Genomic DNA, 10,170 nt, shown 5'->3' with positions numbered 1-10,170 from the left:
TCCTTGTTATTTTAGTCCTGGTTTAGTCCTGGTTTAGTCCTGGTTTAATCCTTGTTTGTTTAGTCCTGGTTTAGTCCTGGTTTAGTCCTCGTTTGTTTAGTCCTGGTTTAGTCCTCGTTTGTTTAGTCCTGGTTTAGTCCTTGTTTGTTTAGTCCTGGTTTAATCCCTGTTTAGTCCTGGTTTAGTCCTGGTTTAGTCCTGGTTTAATCCTTGTTTGTTTAGTCCTGGTTTAGTCCTGGTTTAATCCTTGTTTGTTTAGTCCTGGTTTAGTCCTGGTTTAGTCCTCGTTTGTTTAGTCCTGGTTTAGTCCTGGTTTAGTCCTTGTTTGTTTAGTCCTGGTTTAATCCTTGTTTGTTTAGTCCTGGTTTAGTCCTGGTTTAGTCCTCGTTTGTTTAGTCCTGGTTTAGTCCTGGTTTTGTCCTCTCTCGTTCAAACTCTCTCAAAGTTCAAACCTTCGTAGGCGTCTTTGTCGGTGCAGAACGTTTCATCGACATTGTGGGTTTTGTCGGGGAGAAAACAAATTGCAAACGTACAGCACTTCAGAGTCACACTGAGATCCAACGTTTATGTAAATTTGTCTTTCGAAAGGTGAACTGCGATACAGCGAAGGAGCTTGCATTTAATCACAGGTTTTAGGAGGATAAGCGTAAAAATCACACATTCTTACTGTGAGTGGGCTCGCCTCTCTGTAGATCTGACCTGTTGTGGCCTGGTTGGAGATAAGTTTTACCCCAAACTGTGAAACTTTCCAGGTTTAGCAACAAATCCTCCTGGAGCTGAGCAGATGGTGGATGTTTAAGTTCAGGGATAATTAACTCATTTTTACAGGTAAAAAATGAGTTTATATTTGTGTGATTTTTGCAGCGTTGTGCGTCTCATTTTGGGTTTTGTTTTCACTACAAACCTGGAAAATTCAAAGTTCTGCTGCACAAAGTGGAACGATAGAGTCTTATTTTCACTGCAACCTACAAACAACCAGTGCTGGATGAAGTACTGAAGTAAAAGTACAAATACAGAGGTGAAAAGTTACTCAAGTAAAAGCAAAAGTATCACAAGAAGAAATCAGCTTGAGTAAAATAATTGAAATACCCGTTTTAAAAATGCACTTTAATAGTAAAAACCAAAAGAATTTCAAACAAGTGTTAATTTGTCAAACTGTAATTGCAGTGATATTGATTAAAAATGACACATATTTTGTTCAACGGCAACAAAACAAATGAATTTCTTAATTTTTCTTGTGAATTTTATGTTTTTATTTTCAAAATCGAAGCTTGAACTTTAAAACTTTAGTCAGGATGTTCAAAATAACTCCTCAAATCATAAGAAAAGTACTTTTACTTTTTAGTGAGAGTTCAAAAATGTAGTGCAGTAGAAAGTACAAATACTGCTCTCAAATGTAGTGAAGTAAAAGTAAAAGTATCCAGTGTAACATGTACTTAAATAGCACTTTTCTACTTGTACTTCATTACTTTCCACTATTATAAACAACATAAAGATCCATTTCTGACAAACTTTTATCGTGCATTTTTCAGACAACAGTTTTAGTATTTCGTCCCTCGGAAACAAGTAACTATCCGTCCACCAGAAAAGTTACGTAGTGCAGCTTTTTCATAATGATCTGATTCAACATTTGTGGATTTTTTCTGGTTACTTTCCGTTTATTTCTTCTTTTATAGAGTTATATAAGCCCTCGATCTGCATGTGTGACGGAATAACACGCTTGAACCAGCAACCAGAAATATGTCCAGATCTTTAGCTACATGTGTCAAACTCAAGGCCCAGGGGCCAAATGTGGCCCGCCACATCATTTTATGTGGCCCGCGAGAAAATAAATTAAAAGGCATGACTGTCATTTTAAAATAAGTCTATACTGCTTTATTATGTGCACTGACAATAAACTAATGAGACTTTCCCAGCAAGTGGAACTGAGAAATATTTGCAAATAATCATCACAAAATGTTCAGGAAGAGGAAAATTGTGGGCGTGGAAGGAAGTTGGAAGGAAGAAAAGTGAAGGTGAATACAAGTTTGTGCTTTGAGGAGAAAAACCTGTGTGTTTTTAGTGTTATGAGGCGCGTCGGTACAATCTACGTCGACATTTTGACACCAAACACGGAGCTAAGTATGAAAAAGTGAGTCTGTGAGAAAAACAACAAATTGTCCAATAATTAAAAGGCCGAATTTGAAGCAGAGCTGAAGGTACAGACCAGATACACACTTTTAAAAATGTCAGTTTATCACAGAAACCGTTATTTAACACGTTAAAATGTAATTACATTTATTTTACATGACATTTGTTTACATTTAGTGACATTCACACTCCCGTACAGTCACATCTGGCTCATGATGGCGGCCATTTTGCTGATGTGGCCCTCGGCGAAAATGAGTTTGTTGCCCCTGCGGTACACGATAAAAAGCTCAAAAAATCAGGTTTAGACTTAAAGATTTGTGAGTAAAAGTACTTCTGTGTAATATAAGTACTTCTGTGTAATATAAGTACTTCTCTGTGTATATATAATGAAAGTTACTGATCTGAAAAGCCTCGTTGTGTCGACAGTGAGTCACCGCGCGTCCATCTCCAATCACTGTTGCGTCACTACATTTTCACCCACACGTTTGTCGAGCTGATCGCGTTTTCACAGTGAGACCAACAGATCAACGAGAAAATAATACGTTCGACTCCAAAAAAACAAAAAAAGTGCCCGACACTTGCGCCGCGCCGGCCCTTTAAGACCACACTGGACCGCGTTCAATCCTCCGCCTCACCGCACAATCGGTAACTCTCACTACATCCAGGCCACTCAAAGAATTCGATGAAACCTTTCGGAGAACAATGACTCACACGGCCGCGGATCAAGGCTAAGAGAGAGAATTCTACCACGAGTTTAAGGGCGGTCTAACCTTTCCATTAGGCCGGCCCGAAACGCACGGAAACGCAATAAAAGAAAACGGCGTGTCCACAAACCCGAGAGCAGACAACAAGTGATTTTTGCCAAACAAATGCAGAGCCGGTTGCCGCAGAAACAACACCTTAAGGTCAGGCGGCGTGCTGCTTAGCATTTGAGCCGAGCGAGTGGGGGAGAAGGCTTTTGTACTCACGAACCTAAAAATAATATAATACAGACGATGTGTTTGGGGAAGTACAGATACTATTTTGACAGTTTCTGCTGCTGTAACTGGAATTTAAGGCTCTGCGCTCAGTTTATTTCCACGTGTTTGAACAAAATGTGATGTTCCCGAGTAAATCCAGGTTTTAAAAGCGGCTCTTGAGGTTGAAATGTGTCCGCTACACGCTGTCGATATTATAAAATGTTTAACCCTTGTGTCGTCCTGGGGTAATTTATGACCCTAAAAAATCACTCACTCACAGCAGAACTCGGTCATTTCTTCATTAAATTGGTTGAGAATTGGGCCACTTGTTCATTTGGATGATTTCTATCAAAAATGAAAGTTTGAAAAAATGTTGATTGTAGAATAAGAACGGTCTGAAAAAAGTTCAATTTGACCCCAATTTGTTTCTCTTATAACTCAGATCGACTTAATTTCCACCTCTGTACTCGACAAACACAGGACAGTGATGGAAATGAAGATTTGCAGGAGATTTTGACGTCCAAAAACGCATCTTTACTAAAATACGGCCTTCTAATAAATAAATAAATACATACATTTGGTATCAGTACATTAGTCTGAAGTTAGACTGAAAATAAGCCTCCAAATTATATATATATATATATATATATATATATATATAAAGTATGTTATTTTATGGCTGAGTTTTAAGAGAAAAAAACTGGGGACAAATTGAGCCCAGAGGAACTTCAGCGTAACTCCACAAGGGTGTCGTAACGGTGGGTGTAGCGGACCAAGTGCAGACTTGAGGAATATTTACAGTGTTTATTGTACAGATAGAGATAAGATACAAAACTGAGGGTTGATCTGACGGTGAGCAGGAAGCCAGGTGTGGGCCAGGATCCAGGAACGTGGAGTGCAGGGAAAAACCAAGACAGTACCAGGGCTGAGAAGCAGGGTCGGAGCAGGGTCGGAGCAGGGCTGAAGGCACAAATAGGATCCGGCACCAAACACAGATAATCCAGAACAGAACAGGGTGAAGCAACACAGGAACACAGGAACACAGGGACCAACAGGCATGAAGGGACGACAACAATCTCGCCCTGAGTGTCTACTCCCAGCTCCTCTTATCCACGGCAGGTGTGGTGATTAGCCAGATGGACAGCAGGTGCGCGTGGAAGGAGCCGAGAGCTCCGCCCAGCTCCAGGTACAGACAGGTGAGGGAGGGGGAAGAGCACACAGGGAGACAAAACAGGAACAGAAATACACACATCATGACAAAGGGATAATTCTGCCTCTCATTCCTTTTGTCACCACCAATGGGTCCTGTCATTTATTGATTATTATTATTATTATTATTACTTATTTCGAGTTGTCCACAGCACGAATGCAAAACGTGAAAGAGAAAACTATTAACCTCTGGAACCAAACAGTGTCTGATCTTGAGTCTAAGTCTAAGTTTAAGGCGGATGTATAAATGTGCACAAAAACTTTTATTTTATTCCGTTTTGTCCTGGACCTGTTACGTTATGTTGATGTTTGTTTGTAGATAGTTTAGTTTTTACGGCAAAAATTTATAAACATTTGATAACAGAAAACAAACATTTTATTGTGCAGGTATCAGGATGTGTGTGTTAGCATGCGGGTTGTTGTTAGCTGGTAAACTCCGCTCTGGTTTTTGGATCACTACTCACCTTCAAAATGAGCTACAGTCATCCGTCGCTATATCGCAGTTCATCTTTCGTGGTCTCGCTGTTTCGTGGGTGTTTTTTGTGCAGTTTTGCGTGTTTTTTAATGTGTATTGTAAAGTATTTTCTATAAATACAGCACCACTCCAGACTGGAATGCATGGGGGATCACCAGGACGCTATGGAGAGCAGCGTGGGGGTTTACAAAGACAAGAAGAAGAAGAAGATAAGATAAATAACACCTATGTTCTGGTCTTTTGATTAAAGCCACTTCTTATCTGTGGCCACATCTCAGGAATGTGCGACCCCGACTCCAAGAGGGTCATAAAACACTCACCTTGTTTGACGTTGCCTACATTTTCTTAATATATAACGCCGTGCAGACCAGAAGACCCGCCTTGCACATGCACTGAGAGACACTGTAAAAGTTCCAATCCAATCCAGTTTTATTTATAAAGCACTTTAAAAACAACACGGTCGATCAAACTGCTGTACACAGGTTAAAACACAAAAAAAACATGAGACACAAAAACATTAAAAACAGAACATGATAAATGTCGACTCTTTACACTGAGTTAAAAGCCAAGCTAAAAAAAAAAAAGAGTTTTAAGAAGAGATTTAAAAACAGGAAGTGAGTCGGTGCATTCCAGAGTCTTGGAGCAGCCACTGAAAAAGCCCGATCACCCCTAAGTTTCCTTTTTGGCTTAGGGACCACGAGGAGAACCCGACCTGCAGACCTGAGAGAGCGGGAGGGCGAGGCACCAGCAGCTCAGACAGATACAGAGGGGCCACGCAGACGATTAAAAACAAATAGAAGAATCTTAAATTCAATGCGAAACTGAACAGGGAGAGATTTGAGAATGGGAGTCACGTGATCAAATGTCCGAGAATCAGTTAAAAGACGAGCAGCGGCGTTCTGGACGAGCTGAAGACGGGAAAGTTGTCTCAGGACTCTCTTCTGTCCTTTCCTGAGAGTCCGTCGTTGCTTCGTTGTTCACTTTACCTGCGTGGAACTAATTAAACCTTCTGACTTTACGTTTCAGTCTCTGTCCTTTTTGACGCTTACACCAGAAACAAACATTCTTACAGTATTTACATCTAGAATAACGTAATAAATAAAGCTGATACTTCGCGGATTTCGCCTTTTGCGGGTTATTTTTGGAACGTGACCCCCGAGATAAACGAGGGACCAGTGTAGTTTTATTTTTCACGCTTTTTAATGCCTCGTCAACTTCGATTTTGTTCTAAACTTTACATACTTTAACAGGAAAGTACCACCCAAGTATATTTCTAATAACACACATAACCTACGTTCCAGTAACATTATGGATCACCCCACGAGTCCGTACGTCCTTGGGTGCAGCGAACTGAAATGACGATTGACCAAACGACTGGAACAATCTACAAAAAACTCTAAAACTTAGTACTATGATCCCAATAGCTTCATTCATCAACTCAATAAAATCTATAGTACGTGACCAATGTACTTGTACTTGTAAACTCCGCTCACCCATGTGTTTATATGTAAATAGTGGAAAATAGTGACTGTCTTAGTGTTGTTGTTTTGTTGTTTTGTCTTGTCTTTGCCTGTGTGTGTTTTATTCTGTCGTATGTTGAAATTTCTGCTTCTTGTCCAGGTCGTCGTTGAAAATGAGGATTGGTTCTCAACTGTCTGTTAGAAGAGAACAGCCCTGCATTAAGTTTATCTATAAGGGACGACTTCAAAAACTGACAGAATCCCTCACCTGCTTGTTAATTATTGATACCGGAACATTTAACACCAGATCACATGATGCATAAGACTAAAGACGAGCCAGAACTGAGACGGGAAAGAGGCTTTTGGCTGTTTTGCTTCACAAAAATGGAATGTGCTCCAAGGAAAAGTAAAACTGGACACGTTGGTGACACAATTGCAATTTAATAAACTGATAACAAACTTTTACACACACCTGCACTTGTTATTGATGTTTTTTATGGACTTATTTGTTTTGATTGTTTTTTCGGTTTGTGTTGTATTTTAAACAGGGCGAACATGAAAAAGAGAGTCCAAGTGTCTCATTGGGTCCCCCTGTGTAAATAAAGATAAATAAATAAAAAAATTAAAATAAAATAATAAAATAATAAAAAAATAAAGTAATGAAATAATAAAATAAAATAAAATAATAAAATAATAAAAAAAAATAAAAAAATAAAAAAATAAAAATAAATAAAATAAATAAATAAATAATAAAATAAAAAAATAAAAATAAATAAATAAAATAAAATAAAATAAAATAAATGAATAAAATAAAATAAAATAAAATAATAAAATAATAAAATAAAAAAATAAAAAGATTTTTTTTTAAATAAACCCGCTGCAAAGGCTGCTGTGAATACCAGGTGCCACAGTGGGGCAGCAGAGGCTCTAGTGGAACTTGTTGTCGTGTCATGAAGCAAAACACTTCACCATCATTGCCAAGTATGAATGTAGAGCGTGAGTGAATGAGTGAGGCTGATGGCACAGACTGTCACCCTCCTCTCCCTCAGTCTACCCCAGGGCAGCTGTGGCCACAATTAAAGCTTCCGTCTGGCGTAAAGTGCTAAAAAAAATATTGTTTATGTTATTGCAAAGTGCTGCACAAACACAGAGCGACACAAATATCGCTGCTTGTTAAAATAAAACATAAAAGCAGTGCACGAAATGCCCATTCTAAAGAAACTAAAGCAGCAAAAAGACGATCCGGATTTGTGGAGAAAACCGACAGATGTTGGAACAAAGGTTTAAAGTTCATATCTGCTGCTTTTGTTCTTTTTGCACAACTGCGTTTCCCTGATAAAGAAAACGAATACTACTCCTCCTCTCATCCTATGCACTTCTATCACTTCACCTCCTCCTGTTCTTTTTCTACTGAGAGCGAAATACTGTGTTTTATGAATAAATCTGTCAAAGTTACGTTTTATTTTAACTCATGGTTCTTCAGTCAAGGACAAGAGTCTTTGTCTAATCCTGTCCACAGACGTGAGAGCGGCGCACGCTGATGGGAACAATAAGATTCCGCTCAGGTCCAGATATGTAGGCTCGGGCGCGACGGCATGTGGAAGTGATTAGCATAACAGAGCTAACAATTATAGCACAGGCAAAACAAAAGCCAGGTACACGCTCCAACGGTCAGTCTCTAATGGGTTTCATTCTTTCTGTGCGAAGACGTGGAAAAGCAACATTGCCCGTGTCTAATTTGCTTGAATTAACAAGGCGCGTCTGTATCGGCGGCGATGGCGGCGGCGGCGGCGTGGATTAGACGTCCCACAGTATGAAAGGTTAAAGCAGGTGAAGGCCAAGAGACTGACTCTGATGACTCCCATGTGAAATCTGTCTCATTACAGAGAGACAAAGGTCCACGACACACGAGACCGTCCTAAAGATCTGGACTCGACAAAACAACAACAGGAAAATAAATCAGAAAATAAAATGAAAATATAAAATACAGTAAGATAAGAGGTTTCAACTACGCTGTTTTCTGGGCCTTTCTGTGTGGAGTTTGATGTTTCTCTGTGTCTAGATGAAAAATAAAACATTTTAAAACACATCTTTGTCAAGTTTATTCTATTATGTCTCAAAATGACGCTCTGATCAAACGTCTTGTCTCGTTGAACAAAATGGCCGACGTGTTTTAGGTGTGACGTGTGACAAATGGTTTTTATAGCAACTAAACTCTGTCACGCAGAAAAACTCACAAACAGAAACTTTTTCAGGATTTCAGCTGTTTCCAGTGTCAGTCCAGAGCTCGTCTCATGTGACGTCAGTCTAATGCAGGGGTCAGTGACCTTTGACCCCCACACAGCCATTTGGACCTGGTTTCCATGAAAAAAACAAACAAACAAAAAACACTGGGAGCCACAAATAGTTTTTGACCTGTAAAATGAAGATAACACTGTGTATATTGTGTTTTTACCTTTACACTTTATAAACATCTTTAGTGTGAAGTTCAGATCCTCCTGAGTCTGAGACCTGAGCCGTTTGTTTTAACACAGCTCCATGTGTGACACTTATTTTGAGCGACGAAAAATAATAAAATATCATTTTATTTTAATATTTCAAGATCATAATAATCGTCCAACTTAAACTAAAATATACTTCAATTAAATACTTCTAATTTAGCCACATGTGGCAGTGTAGCTGCCGACTCCTGTATTAAACTAATAACTTATGATTTTCACGAGTTTTACTTTATTATTACTTCTATTTCTGGTCTGGAGTTTGACCTATTTCCCTGTTTGAAATGTCAAAGGTCAATACTGCAGTTTCTGAAAAGTTAAATCTGCCTCTGGGTCGTCCTGTTGGGATTTGAGTGAAAAACATGTATTTTAATTCATTAAAATAACAACAGTTTATTCTGGTTATAACTGGAGTAACAGACGTGTCCCCGTCTCTTTGAGTTCTTTGTGTTTCTCACTGGACATGTGAGTTTCTGTACAAATGTGACATCAACCTTTACTTTTTTAAGAATAACATGTGTTTTTTAAAGTGCCCTGGACTCTGACATTAAACGTGACACTTTTAACGTGCGTGTCTTATGATATTTAATAAACTTGTGCAGACGAAATAGATGAGGAGCATAGAAAACTGTAAAAAGCAAAGTGAATTTACTCTAATGCTCACTATTCCCCCCAGGCCCCTCCCCTAAAGTGTAAAGTGATAAACTGTGAGTAAAAAAAACACACATAAATACAGCAAACACTTTAGAACGGACTTTTTCATCGTATTATTTTATGAAGGATCGTCTCTTTTGAGGAGGTCCTGATGTTTAAAGTTCATGTTTGCAGTGATTTCTAATGCTCTTTGTTTATTTTCTACACGTTTCTGTCGCTGCAACGATGAAACGGAATAACTGTGACACGTGAGCTGTTAAATAATCTGAGTCGTAGTTTGATAAATGAAATTATAATCTGGACTAGAGACAAAAGATGTTTTATGACAAAGAAAGTGACTCTGAATAATTCACTCTTAAATATTCTCTGCGTCAACATATTTTCACGTTTTGTTTTGTTTTTAAACTGTAAAAAGACGGAGGACTGGACATTTTATTATAAATCTTAAATAACTGCACCTTTTGCATCTTGTGTTTTATTCATATTGTGTTTTTGATTTGATTATTATTACTTCTGCAGCTCTTCTGTTGTGTTTAAGATTAATAATAGAATAGAATATTTGAATCGATGGTGAATTATCTCAAAGACTTAAAACATTTTCCACAAGAGAGCGCCCCCTACAGCTCCTTTATGAGAATACAGTCACGGAACAGACTCAAAACTGTTTTTTTCTTTTCTTTTTGTATTGAAATAAGGCAGTTTGATCACGTAACACGAAACATATCGCCAAATATTTTGATAAAAGCCAGATTTTCACAGGAGAACTCTCTTTGGGTCGTGTCAGA

This window comes from Periophthalmus magnuspinnatus, chromosome 17, assembly GCF_009829125.3.
Source record: "Periophthalmus magnuspinnatus isolate fPerMag1 chromosome 17, fPerMag1.2.pri, whole genome shotgun sequence".
Taxonomy (NCBI): domain Eukaryota; kingdom Metazoa; phylum Chordata; class Actinopteri; order Gobiiformes; family Gobiidae; genus Periophthalmus; species Periophthalmus magnuspinnatus.
The sequence above is the reverse complement of the archived record's forward strand: the minus strand, read 5'-3'. Positions refer to the sequence as shown.